The sequence below is a fragment of the Pan paniscus genome, chromosome 7 (assembly GCF_029289425.2).
Source record: "Pan paniscus chromosome 7, NHGRI_mPanPan1-v2.0_pri, whole genome shotgun sequence".
Taxonomy (NCBI): Eukaryota; Metazoa; Chordata; class Mammalia; order Primates; family Hominidae; genus Pan; species Pan paniscus.
In genome coordinates, this window is record NC_073256.2 from 119,890,066 (window position 1) to 119,904,180 (window position 14,115).

The 14,115-nt window shown below is 44.5% G+C and overlaps 1 protein-coding gene and 1 pseudogene across 2 annotated transcripts in view; one reads left to right on the forward strand and one right to left on the reverse strand.

The window, feature by feature from the left end:
• Positions 1–726: 726 nt before the first annotated feature.
• The window catches only part of ODF1 (outer dense fiber of sperm tails 1), a 35,373-nt gene continuing 21,984 nt past the window's right edge, over positions 727–14,115 (forward strand). Inside the window, exons 1-2 of one of the 2 annotated variants that reach the window (XR_008626455.1) lie at positions 727–1,158; positions 6,058–6,168. The gene's annotated coding sequence lies outside the window, so the exon portion shown is untranslated. Of the gene's footprint in view, positions 1,159–1,612; positions 2,133–6,057; positions 6,169–14,115 lie in introns of those variants that run through there. The other variant, XR_008626454.1, reaches the window with a different exon arrangement.
• On the reverse strand, positions 5,544–5,642 carry LOC112440738 (U6 spliceosomal RNA; annotated as a pseudogene).

Consider the following 14,115-nt stretch of genomic DNA (forward strand, 5'->3'; position numbering starts at 1 on the left):
CTCCTTCTTGCCTAGGGACTAGATTGCCTTTGTAGGACTAACATTACCCACAAGATTAAAAATTATGGTTTAGGAGTCATGCAGCTGGAAGTCTACAAGATTCTGATCCTCCTTAAACTGGTCCTAAGATCAGTGCTTGAGATATTTTGCAGACCCTGCACTTGATAGATCAGCTGGCACCACCCAGATCAATAAACTGGTTCATCGGATCTTGTGCCCCTGGCCCCCCAGGAACTGATTCAGCACAAGACAACAGTTTCGACTTCCTATGATTTCATCCCTGACCAATCAGCACTCCTGGCTCACTGGCTTCCCCCCACTCACCAAGTTATCCTTAAAAACTCGACTCCCCGAATGCTTGGCGAGACTGATTTGAGTAATAAAAAAAACTCCGGTCTCCTGCACAGCCGGCTCTGCGTAAATTACTCTTTCTCTATTGCAATTCCCCTGTCTTGATGAATCGGCTCAGTCTAGGCAGCAGGCAAGGTGAACCCCTTGGGCAGTTACGGTGGCTGAGGACATAATTCGTATTTGTGGAGAAAAACATCACATCGAATATTATTTACTATGTGCCAAACACTAAGCACTTCATACATATTAACTCTAAGAAACTTTTGTCTACTGCCTGCCAAGTTCAAAGATATTCTTCTATATTTAACTCATTTAATTCTCAGCAACCCTACTAAATATTAGTCCCACCCCATTCTGTAGATAAATAAACTAAGGCAGGGGAAGAACTGTGCCCCAAACCGCACAGCTGGTAAGTGGCGGAGCCAGGACTGCCTCCAGAATCTGCTCCAGAAGCCTGCGCTGTGCTGTGCACTCCGTGCGCTGTGTGCTCCGTGCGCTGTGTGGTCCGTGCTCGCTGTGTGCTGTGCACGCGGTGCGCTCTGTGCTGTGTTGCACGCTCTGTGCTGTGTGCGCTGTGTGCTGTATGCACTGTGCTGTGTGCGCTGTGCTGTGTGCTCTGTGCTGTGTGCTCTGTGCTGTGTGCTCCGTGCGCTGTGTGCTGCGCGTGTGTGCTCTGTGCTGTGCTCCGTGCGCTGTGTGCTTTGTTGTGCGCTGTGTTCTACGTGCTCTGTGCTGTGCGCTGTGCCGTGTGCTGAGCTGTGCTGGCATCGTTCTCACTCCTCCTGGTGGCTGTGGGAGGATGGACTGGTAAGGCTTTCTCTTTGTTATCTTCTGTCCCAGACCGGATGTCTGTCACAGTCATCAAGGGGTCTTGTCTGTAATGCCAGGAGGTGTAGCACGAGATGGGAAGGTGGGGGACACACTGAAGCGAGGAAATCCTAGAGGGAGGGCCAGCCTGGAGGGGCGCAAATACCGTCGCCCCCAGGCCCCGCCCCACCCCGGCAGCCAGAGCCCTGCAAGCAGTGGGGGCTTTCTACACAAGAGGCACCCACGCTGTGCTGCTCTGAACATTGAGAGAATGCTAGGCTGGGCGTGGTACAGGCTATGCCTGTAATCCCAGCACTTTGGGAGGCCGAGGTGGGAGGATTGCTTGAGCCCAGGAGTTCAAGACGAGCCTGGGCAACAGAGCCAGATCCGATCTCTAAAAAGAAAAAAAAAGAAGAAAGAAAACGTCTGCCACATGCTCATTTTCCTTGCGAAGGTGGTTTTGGAGGAATCCAGAGAAATGGCTGAATCCCACCTCTGAGCTGGAGCAGAGAAGGGAAAAAAGAAGTCTGGTTGGTCTGAGAATGAACCCCACAGTCCAGAGGCAGCAGTGAGCTCCTGGGAATCTGGATAAACTTGAGGAGGACACTGTTCATTGTACTTTACGCCAACGTGGACTGGAGGATACAACCCGTTTTATTTCAGTCCCAGAGTGACCTCGGATGACACGTGGGAGAGCGCTGTACATTCATGCATATATATACATGTATGTGATTTGTAACATGTATATTATGTGGTTTATATAACAGATGCATGACATAAACATGTACCGGTAGAGATGTAGAGAATTCTTTATAAAAAGTGACATAATATAATGAATCAATAAATCTATATATATAGTATACATTGTATATTATATAAATGTAACATGGCATATTATAAAACATCTATAAAACAAACATAACACATATACTGTTTTATATATGATATGTAAGCACATATTTATATACTCTTTATTAAAATGTAACATTATATGATTTAATGTTTTTCCCTTTAAATTTTTTTAACAAAATGGGACATTATTATATACACAATTTTGTGTGTTTTTAATTTAGGAATATACTGTGTATGCTTTATCTTTTCAGTAATATTCTTTAAGAAGATGATTGTTAATATATTTTTATATTCTTTTGTTTGTTTTTGAGGCGGGGGTCTTACCATGTTGTTCAGACTAGCCTTGAACTCCTGGGTTCAAGTGATCCTCCTTCCTCAGCCTCCCAAGTAGTTAGGATTACAGGCACACACCACTGCACCCATCTATATTTTTATATTCTATATGGAGGTACTATAATTTGCTTAATCAGTCTCTTATTTTGGTTATTTGTTTCTGTTTTGAGTTTTTGCTATTATAGGTAATGCTGCTAATGAACTTTCTTAAAAATAGAACTTAGATTCTGATTTCATACATCTTGCCAGCACCAGTCAGGGCCTGACAGGAAACAGGTGGCACACTAAACCTGGGCAATTGAGGGACATCTAATAAAAAAGGTACAAAGGTGTAAGCTGGGTTTAGGGAAACCAGCCAGGGATGATGCAGTGCCTCAGGGATATTACCTCCTCTAGAATATTTTGTTATTGCTTCATTTTTCACTTCTTTTATTACTCATGAGGTCAAGTACATTTTATATGTTTAATTTTCTTTTGTGAATTGCTTTTGCCCATCAGGGAGTTCACTTATTCTGCTTAGTTTGTGGCGTGTTTTATAAGTATATTAACTATTGGTTTGTTTCCTCAAATATTTCAGTTGGTTTGTTATTTTTTATATGTGGTTCCTGTTGTTTTGATACACAGGAGTTTAAAATTTTTACGCTGTCAAACTATTAACCTTTGCTTATATGTTTTAGAATGATGCCAATTTAATAAGACTCTATAAATGGAACTTAGAGTCTATTTTATAGTTTCTTTTTAACCTCTAATTCTTATCTTCTTAACCAGAGCTATAACTTTCATTATCAAGTAACCATTTATGCTAAACCTGAAAAAACTGAATATGAGTCTTCCCCCTAAAAAATCTTTACAAACACAGGTGTCAACATGAATCATCGTATTTCCTGACCTTGTGGTCTTCCATTATGGTTTCAAAGCAGAGAAGAGTAACTGCTATTTTTTTGTTTTAAGCAAATTCATCTTCTAGGTGCTGCAAATATGATAAACTCTGCTTTTTTAAGGAGAATGCTTGCCTGAGCCTTAGCAGACACGCCCTGACTTAACACATCTAAGTGAAGCTAGAGTATTTTTTCAGGAATCATCTTTATGATGTTCAAGATGAATTAAATGGAGGAAAAGTAGGTTTTAAAAATAAAATTAGGCTGGACGCAGTGGCTGGCCGGGCGCGGTAGCTCACGTCTGTAATCCCAACACCTTGGGAGGCTGAGGCAGATGGATCACTTGAGATCAGGAGTTCAAGACCAGCCTGGCCAACATGGAGAAACCCCATCTTTACTAAAAATACAAAGATTAGCCAGGCATGGTGGTGCATGCCTGTAGTCCCGGCTACTTGGGAGGCTGAGGCAGGAAAATCGCTTGAACCCGGGAGGCAGAGGTTGCAGTGAGCTGAGATCGTGCCACTGCACTCCAGCCTGGGCAACAGAGCAAGATTCCATCTCAAAAAAATATAAATAAATAAAAATAAAATAAAATCAGGCCAGGCGTGGTGGCTCACACCTGTAATCCCAACACTTTGGGAGGCTGAGGTGGGCAGATCACTTGAGGTCAGGAGTTTGAGACGAGTATGGCCAACATGGTGAAACCCCGTCTCTAATAAAAATACAAAAAAATTAGCCGGTGTGGGGGCGAGCACCTGTAATCCCAGCTACTCTGGAGGCTAAGGCAGGAGAATTGCTTGAACCCAGGAGGGGGAGGTTGCAGTGAGCCGAGATTGCACCACTGTACTCCAGCTTGGGTGACAAAGCGAGACTCCATCTCAAAAAAATAAAGTAAAATAAAATAAAAAATAAAAATAAATCAGTTTGTAGACTATGATACAAATATAAAAAATAATATATAAGCACAGGCTTGGGGCTAGTCATTCTGTGTTGCAATCCAGCTTCACTACTTACAAGCTGAATAATAGGAAAAAAACTTTTTCCTTTCTATACTCACACTCATTCTTGTACTTCATTTCTGATACCAAACGTGTGGGTTTTTTTTCTTCCCACACATCCATTCTCCAGTGGACACCAGCTTGTCCTAAATTTCAGTCAATTCTCACACCATCTACCTGCAGTTAGCTTCAGAACTCATAAGTTAAAGGCTCAGTCCTGCAAGACAGGCTCCTACTTCAGGTCCCAGTTGCAAGTACAGGCCTCCTGTGCTTCTGACCAAGGCTATAAATCAGAGGTTTCCATAAGCCACTCCTTGGGTTTGATCATTCATTAGAATGGCTCATAGAACTCAGGGAAACACTTAAGTTTACCAGTTTGTTAAAAAGGATATTCCAAGGACACAGAAGAACAACCAGAGGAGATTCTGTAAATGCCTTCCCAGCAATAAATATGCTCAACTAAAATTATATGCTCATAAATTGCTATCAGTATTTGGTAGTACCTGTCTAAAAAGACATTTTTACAGTTGAAATACATAAAATTTCATTACACATTAGTATTAACAGATGAACGTCTGCAATAGATTTTGATGATAGGGAACACCAATTTTGAACATCAATCAAAATTTTATCCTCTCTCAATGAAAAAAACAATTTTTTTTGAGACAAGGTGTCACTCTGTCTCCCAGGCTGGAATGCAGTGGCACAATCACAGCTCACTGTAACCTCTACCTTCTGGGCTCAAGCAATCCTCCCTCCTCAGCCTCCTGAGTAGCTAGGACTACAGGCACACACTGCCATGCTTGGTTAATTTTTTAAATTTTTTGTAGAAATTCCTGGACTCAAGCAATCCTCCTGCCTCCGCCTCCCAAAGTACTGGGAGTCCAGGCATGAGACACGGAGCCTGGTCTAAAAATAAAAAACTTAAATTAGGTTTAGTTGGGCCTCAGCATCAAGTGTTTCCTCCTGTCTGATGGTTCTGTTACATGGAATCAATAAAATCCTGATTCCCACCTATGTGTGATTGCAAATGGTCACGGCCTTTAACAACATGCTGGTACTCTCAGGATATCCTTCAACTAAACTAATCTAAATGCTTGAAAAAGCAGATTTTTGTTTAAAAACTGAATCTGCTGCCCACATGTCTTGTCACGAATACAAGTCCACTGAGTAGCATCCAAATCATAATAAACATTCAAATGATTAATATGTTCTGTTTACCACCCGGTGCCCTCACTTGCCAGTTATTGCACAGCTCACTATTATGCTGGGCTTGATTTTAAGTGAATGGATAAGTACAGCCTGAATTTTTTTTCCGTTTCTTTTTTATATGGAACATTTCATGAATTTTCATATCATCCTTGGGCAGCAGCCATGATAATTGTGTATCATTCCAACTTTAGGATGTTTGCTGCCAAAGCAAGAACCAGATCTGAGTATTTTTAAGAAATGAGGGTTGAGGCCAGGCACAGTGGCTGATGTCTGTAATCCCAGCACTTTGGGAGGCTGAGGCGAGTGGATTACTTGAAGTCATGAGTTCGAGACCAACCTGACCAACATGGTGAAACTCTGTCTCTACTAAAAATATAAAATTAGCTGGGCATGGTGGTGCTCACCTATAATCCCACCTACTTGGGAGGCTGAGGCAGGAGAATCACTTGAACCCACGAGGCGGAGGTTGCAGTGAGCAACAAACGACCTGGTTTGTAGGATTTGCCAATTACCATGGTGTAAATACTTCCACTATGGCCAATTTCAAGTTATTAGTGCGATATTTCTGAATATCAGGTTAAGAAGAGATGTGTACCATTGACTGAATGAGTATTTCTGAATATCAGGTTAAGAAGAGATGTGTACCATTGGCAGTGAGCCGAGATTGTGCCATTGCACTCCAGCCTGGACAACAAGAGTGAAACTCCATCTCAAAACAAAACAAAAAAGAAATGAAGGTAGAGCTATAATCTTTCTTATCCATATAGTTACAGGAAAGTCTTGGAAACATATAGTACATACTCAATAAACATTTGTTCATTGAATGAATGGATGAATGAGGTTTTTTTCTCTAAAAAGGTTAGTCTGGTGGCACTAGTCCATGATGTGGTGGTCTCCACCAAGTCACAATCTGATATGGAATATCTGAATGTGCATGTTTGTGTTTGCATGTGTTTGTTACAGTTTTTAGAGACAGCATGTGAAATAGTGACCAAGAAAGGCTCTGGAGTCAGATTCCTTGGATTTGAACCTCAGCTCTGCCATTTACTAGCTTCATGGCCTTGGAAACACTGCTTAATTCTCTATGCCTTAGTTTTCTCATCAGTAAAAGGAGGATAACAATAGCACTCACTTTATAGGATAATTGTGAAGATTAAAAGAGCTATTCATGCAAATAACATCATAAATTTGCTTAATATAGTTCCTGCCGAGGCATCTGTTTTTAGGCCTGACATAAGTTATTTGAAACCTAGTCATACTCCATGACCTTTGGCCTAGTTACATCTTCCCCTTCCAGTGTGATTGTTTGTGCTCTAGCCCCATTGTTCTATCCCATTGACACAAAACTCAACACAGCCCAGAACTGCTGGCCATAATAAACCTAATGGTCAATGCCAGAGTCATGGGTGTGGTGGCATGCACCCATAGTCCCAGCCACTCAGGAGGATGAGGTAGGAGGATCACTTGAGGCTGGGAGGTTGAGGCTGCAGTGAGCCATGATTGCACCACTGCACTTCAGCCTGGGCGACAGAGCTGTGTGTTTTTTTGGTTTCAACAAACACTCAAAAAAGACACAGTCTCAAAGCCCTTGCTCCACCTGATGGCTGTGCTCCCCGCCACCTACAGACTTCCTGTTGGCCACCCACTGGGACCCCTAGCTCTTCTGGGACCTGTAAGTAATACATATCATGAATTTTGGTTTCATTTCCCCATTGTGGCCTACCTGATGCACACACCTGAACCTAACTTCACCGTCACCCACCCACACACCCCCACCCCCAACTCATACCCCAGTGCTCTCCTACAGAGTGGCTAGCTTGGCTTATGGCCACTCTCAAGAGAGAGACCCCAAGACCAAATTAGAAAAAATTGGCTGGGCACAGTGGCTCACGCCTATAATCCTAGCACTTTGGGAGGCCGAGGCGGGCAGATCACGAGGTCAGGAGATTGAGACCATCCTGGCTAACCTGGTAAAACCCCGTCTCTACTAAAAATAAAAAAATTAGCCGGGCATGGTGGCAGGTGCCTGTAGTCCCAGCTACTTGGGAGGCTGAGGCAGGAGAATGGTGTGAACCCAGGAGGCGGAGCCTGCAGTGAGCCAAGATCATGCCACTGCACTCCAGCCTGGGCAACAGAGCAAGACTCCGTCTCAAAAAAAAAAAAAAAAAAAAAAAAGAATAGAAAAAATTACAACCTAACTTGATAAAGGTTTGCCATTTAAAGCTGGTAAAATATAAAAAAGAAATGTAAATTGAAAGCAAATGCTTACAGAATTTTCAGATTGCAGGGGACATAGTCTGAAAAATACCAGTTTAAGAGAAAATGAATGAGAGGGTTTGTGCAGCTCAAAGCAAAATGATCTCCTCCTTTGATTTGCTTGCTCAATTAGTCTCAGAGGATGAGTGTCCAATATGTACGGAAAGATGTTTTTAATTGGAGAATAACCTGGAAACTCCATGCTACTGAGCTATGTGTCAGAAATGGTAACAAAAACCACTGAGGACTTACTCTGTGCTAGACCCTGAGATAAAGTATGTACTTAAATCTTTTCATTTAATTCTCAGAAAATGCCCAATGAAATTGGTATTTTAACCCCATTTCCAGATGAAAAAAATCAAGGCCCATGGCCCAGTTGAAACTCTTTTGAATGAAGTGGAGGAGGCAGGATCTGTGTGATTTGAGAGTCCAGGCTCTGAGTCAGGACTGCCTCCCGGCAACACACAACAGCAACAGACACAGAGTGCAATCTTAGGGAAATGCCAAGACCTTCACCTTGAGCGTGTGCATGCGCTGCTCTCCAGAACCCAGGAGGCGCCTTCCCCCCACCCACAGGTACTACAGCACTAGCTCATCCACCCAGGGGCCTCTTCCCAGTGGTACCAGGTGGCTGTTCTCCTTGAATGTCAAAACACACAGCCCTTGGTTTCTGCATTTCCTTTGTCTTTGCCACCCACACCCACCCTCTCGCCTTGTACTTATTAACACCACAGGCTTACCCAGCACCTTTTATTTTTAGCATCTCAAAATGTTCGAACAAGACATTTTTCTTACTTTCATGTGCCTCTGCCTGGGAAAATCAGAATCACAAAGACTATTACCATCATAATGACTCTGATGGTTATGCAACAAACAATTCAAGATAAAAGGAGGGGAGAGGCCCTTCCAGGTTCTGGGGTTTTGGGGGATGGATCAGGTTCAGAACACAGCTGCATCTCTTCTGCCAAACCTGCTGACCTGGCCCTGGGACTCGGGACTTGCTGATCTGTGTGAAACAGCTTCTTCCTACCAGAGGTGTTATTGACAGGAGGGGAGGCCAGACAGCTGGGCTGCCTTGAAGTGATGCTTGCCCGTGTTAGCCATTTTAACAGTCATTTAAAATTCATTTCAAATACTAGGGATAGCAGTTTGTCACTTTCCCTGTTGTTTTTTTCCCACAGACATATTAATATGGATGTGGCTAGCAGGTTCCAAGCTTTGAATTGTGCTCATTAAGTCACAGCTGGCTGGGAATACGTGTCAATCCCAGACCTTTATTTCTCAAGCCGGTTTTATAATGAAATTAAAATGGACTCCTCCAGACACCCCCTTCCCTGGAAGCAAAGCATTTGCCCCTCTGGGGAGTAGATGCTGTGTTCTGATATGCTCTTTTTCTCAAAAGAAATGCATAAGTAATTTCAGTAATTAAAACATTTAATTTGGTGATTACCCTCACAAAAAGAAACTGCACAAATTAACCCTGGTAGGGGAACATTCCATCCAGCTGTTTCAGCAAGGCCTTTTCTGCCCTCATCCGTGCCCTCCTTCCCTTTGAGGGAGCAGCCCACCTGCTTGGGATGTTCCCCCGTCACTCACCATATCCCAGTGTTCCCAGTGGAAGTGTGGCTGGCCAGATGGCCCCCGCTATTAGTCACTTTCCTCCGCTGAATTGCATGGCTTGACGTCTGAAACTCAGTATTTATTTGTAAAAGGAGCTAAGGAAAAAGCTGATTCATTGTTACTCCAGAGGAATTCCTTCAGGGAATATAATACCCTTAAGGAGACCAGACTTCATGAAAGACATTTTGGCTTAAGCAGAACTAGCTGCATAAGTGAACTCACCTGGGGAGCTTGTTAAACGCAGTGGTTCCTGGACCCCACCCTGGACCTACTGAAACAGGAACCCGGGAAGGAGCCCAGGAATTTGAATTTTAATAAGCTCCAAGGTGATTAATTTGCAACCTGGATTTTGGGAGCCACTGAGATGGAGGACACCCACTCATCATCAGCGTGGGGGTGGGGTGTAACTGTGAGTCACTCAGGGAATGATGGGGGGGGTCTGACCTTTAATTGGGTGCAGCTGAGCTCACCTGGCAGCCTGTGCTTCGTTTGCAAATGACAAATTAGAAAACGATGCACAATTAAGCTTTTCAAGAGGGAATTAATCAGTTCACCCCCTCTTGTACCTCAGAGCCAGCCTGTGCATCCCTGGGTAATCAGGAAAGTCACTGACACTCCCCATGTTATGTGGGCTGAAGGATGACAGAGCGGAAGCCCTCAGATGTTGTCTGTCAGCCCTTAACGAGAGAACAGGCTGGGTGAGTCCTGCAGCCTCAGCCAGGCTGGGTCCTAACTCTCAGGGGCTGCTGAGGAAGAGTGCAGCATACTCATTCACAGATGGTTTTTCTGTGGTTTCCAAATGCCATCCCAACCCTATGCCTGGAGCTAGGCTGGCTTACCAGAGCCACCTGGGGAGCAGACCAAAAACATAAATTCCTGTGCCACTGATTGGCTTGGAGGCTGGGCCTTGTAATCTGTATTCATAGCGATCCTCCCTGGGATTTGGGAACCACTGTGAACAGAGAGGACTGCCTGTTGGATCATGAAGTTATTAGAAATAAACCCACAGAGAAGTCGATGTAAAGAAAAGCGAAAGCTCCAATGGCAGGAGCTTTGAGTGACCCTGCAGCCCGTGGAGAACGCCAGAGGGCCTAACAAGGGGAAGACAGTCAATGAGGACTGAAAAGAAAGACGTCCCTTCAAAAGAGGCTGTGTGATTCACAATCGCTTGGCTCCCATTTAGCACCGGGCGCTTCCAGAAAATGACGGGGAGGGTGAGATGGAGAAGATTCTAATTGCACAGGCTGCTGTCTCTTTTGAGGGATTTTTTAAAAGGGGGTATTGCCAGTGCCGTGTAGTAACTGGATGCTCCAGGGTGTGGTGAGGAGGCGGGGGAGGCCCTGGTTTGTAATGTTTGCTGATTTCCTTGCCACCAGCATCACTTCACTGAACATGGAGTTGGGAAGAGACCTGCGCAATCGGTTCTTTCTGTTGGCAGGCGCCTCCCCCAGCACACCTCTGGATAGTTCCCCGTCTTCAAAGAAGAGCTTCCTGCAATTATACCGCAGTATCTGCAGCAACATCACCAAAATGTGGCCATACTGGAATCCCTGAGGCGGAGCAGCTGGACCCGAGGGTTCACTGATTGTGCGGTTGGGAGCGGGCGTCTCGCAGGCTTGCAGAGATCAGCTTTTGTTGCGCCAGGAGCTGATGCTTAATGGCCAAGCCTGCCTAAGGCAGAGCCCAGTTTCCTAAGGAAGCGGGGAGAAGCAGAGGAAGCAGGAGCTAAGAATTTCAGGTGGGGAAAGGGGTTCCTTTTGAATTCAGCTAGGAATCGCTCATAAAGACGAAGAGTTCACAATAAAGGAAATGGAGATGCTGCGGGCCGCCCCGGTACACTGACAAGCCGATTCTTCACAGTTTGCTGCAGCCAGAGGCAGAGGGCAGGCTCTGCACAACCTGACTTGTAGTGGAATGGAAAATATCCAATTAATCATTCAAATTTGTGTCTAAGGAACCATGATACTCAGTTATGAATTTCAAGCACTTTTAAAAACTGCTTTTGGGAGAGATGTAAAACCTGTCATTGAAATAAAATTAGCAAATATTTCCCCAAGTAAGTTAAAATGTGTCAGGTAAATAATGGGAAGACAGAAGAGGTTTCTGGGAAATATTTCATTTGTGTAACTGAAGAAACATTGTAGGAGGTGATGGGGGAAAAACGCACAAAAATGCAGAGCCCGGGTTTGAGGGAAATATCTTTCCCCTTTTTCTTGGCCCTCATGGAGAGATGCTTGGCTCTGAAATGGAAACCAGCCACTTTGTACAACTCAGTTCCTATGTCCCATTAACGTGCTGAGCACATTAGGTGTGAAAAGCAAGGAGTGGAAAGACAGCAGAAAACATGGACTGCCATATTTTCAAGTCCCTTTCTGTCTTGAGAACCCCTGCCCAGGGTGTGTGAGTACTTTTGGGGTAGGGGTGAAGGCATGCTAGGAAAATACCATTTTATTTTTAAAAACAAGCAAACAAGATCCTGCCATATAATGTGCTACTAAAAATATTTGCTCCTGGCATTGACTGTCAAGCAGTGGCATGCTGCAGCCAGCTTGCGTTGGCTCATAAAAGCCAATGGTACACATCTCTTCTTAACCTGATATTCAGAAATATCACACTGATAACTTGAAATTGGCCATAGTGGAAGTATTTACACCATGGTAATTGTCAAATCCTACAAACCAGGTCGTTTGTCCTTGGAGAACTGGTTGTTAAAGATCTATCATCACACAGCTGCTGGCAGGTTATCCTACTGAGAGATCGGATCATAACCATGTATATTAGTCAGCTTGGGCTGCCATAACAAAATGCCACAGTCTGGGTGGCTGATACAACAGCCATTTATTTCTCATAGTTCTGGAGGCTGAAAGTTCAAGAGTAAGGTGTCAGGGAGTTTGGTGTCTCCTGAGGGAAGGCCTCTTTCTTTGGCTTGCGGGCAGTTGTCTTCTTTTTTTTTTTCTTTTTTTTGAGACAGTGTCTCCCTCTGTCACCCAGGCTGGAGTGCAGTGGTGCAATCTTGGCTCATTGCAACCTCTGCTTACGGGGTTCAAGCAATTCTTGTACCTTAGCCTCTGAAGTAGTTGGGATTACAGATTGCAGGCACCTGCCACCATGCCTGGCTAATTTTTTTTTTTTTTTTAGATGGAGTCTTGCTCTGTCGGCCAGGCCAGAGTGCAGAGCGATTTTCCTGCCTTAGCCTCCTGAGTAGCTGGGATTACAGGCACATATCACCATGTCCAGTTAAATTTTATACTTTTAGTAGACAGGGGTTTCACCATGTTGGCCAGGCTGGTTTTGAACTCCGGGCCTCAGGTGATCTGCCTGCCTCGGCCTCCCAAAGTGCTGGGATTACAGACGTGAGCCACTGTGTCCGGCCTAATTTTTATATTTTTAGTAGAGATGGGGTTTCACCATGTTGGCCAGGCTGGTCTCAAATTCCTGACCTTAGGTGATCTGCCCACCTCAGCCTCCCAAAAATGCTAGGATTGCAGGCATGAGCCACCGTGCCCAGCCATGGTTGTCTTCTTGATGTGTCCTGGTGTGGCCTTTCTCTGTGTGCACACATCCCTGGCATCTCCTCCTCTTCTTCTTTTTTTTTTCCTTGAGACGGAGTCTCACTCTGTTGCCCAGGTTGGAGTGCAGGGGCACGATCTCAGCTCACTGCAACCTCCACCTTCTTGGTTCGCGTTATTCTCCTGCCTCAGCCTCCTGAGTAGCTGGGATTACAGGCATGCACCATCATTCCTGGCTAATTTTTGTATTTTTAGTAGAGACGGGGTTTCACCATGTTGGCCAGGCTGGTCTTGAACTCCTTACCTCAAGTGATCCACCTGCCTCGGCCTCCCAAAGTGCTGGGATTATAGGCATGAGCTACTGCACCCGGGCTCTTCCTTTTATAATGACAGCAGGCATGTTGGATTAGGGCCCTACTCTTATGACCTCATTTAACCTTAATACCTCTTTAAAAGTCTCATCTCCAAATACAGTTACGTTGGGGGTTAGGACTTCAACACATTGATTTTGAGCGGACATAATTTAGTCCACAACACTATGTGACAGGCACTTGGGGAAGATGCATTTTATTTTCAGGGAAGTGGTATTTCAACTCTGAAGGGAGAGAATTTCAAGGCATTTCAAGCCCTCTAGCATGGTGGAGCAGGAAGGGGGAGACTTCTGTGAAGTAAAGGAGTGTTCTTGCTGGCAGTGGTACTGTTAGCCACGTAGCTGTTAGGCAACAGTCGTCTGCTTCCAGGGAACCCTGGAAACCCCTGATGCTAGATCCTGACTCTGGCAGGGAGAAAGGCAGTGGCCATCAGACTTGTTCCCAAAGATAGAACCATGAGGAAACACATACTCTGAAATTTTCCATTTAAGTATGAGTAAATAGATTAGTAAAGACCCGCTGAGCACCATAATGATAGCAATGACCTTTCACAGCAGTAAGGAGTGAGCATGCGGCAGGGTTGCTATCAGAATGAAGCTCAGGACTCTGACAGTTGTGGAGTGGACAGTCTCTCATCAGCTGTAACTCAGGAAGCATGTAGCCTTGGTTGTTGCTATCAGCTCTCTATGAGCAGGAGGGAAGCAAGCCTAAAAAGGAATCCAACAGAGGAGGGTAGAGAAATGAGCTAGAGTCTCAATCAAATAATGCCTGCCTCCCTGATATACAGACAAGTGGATTTTGTATGTTAATTATGTAAGTCAATATGTTCCTTTTATTGTCTAGTCCATTTTTCATGGAGTTCTGTTCCTTATAATAAAAACAGTCTCAAGGGTGATAATCCAGGAGTGCTCTGTGTATGTGTGGGAGG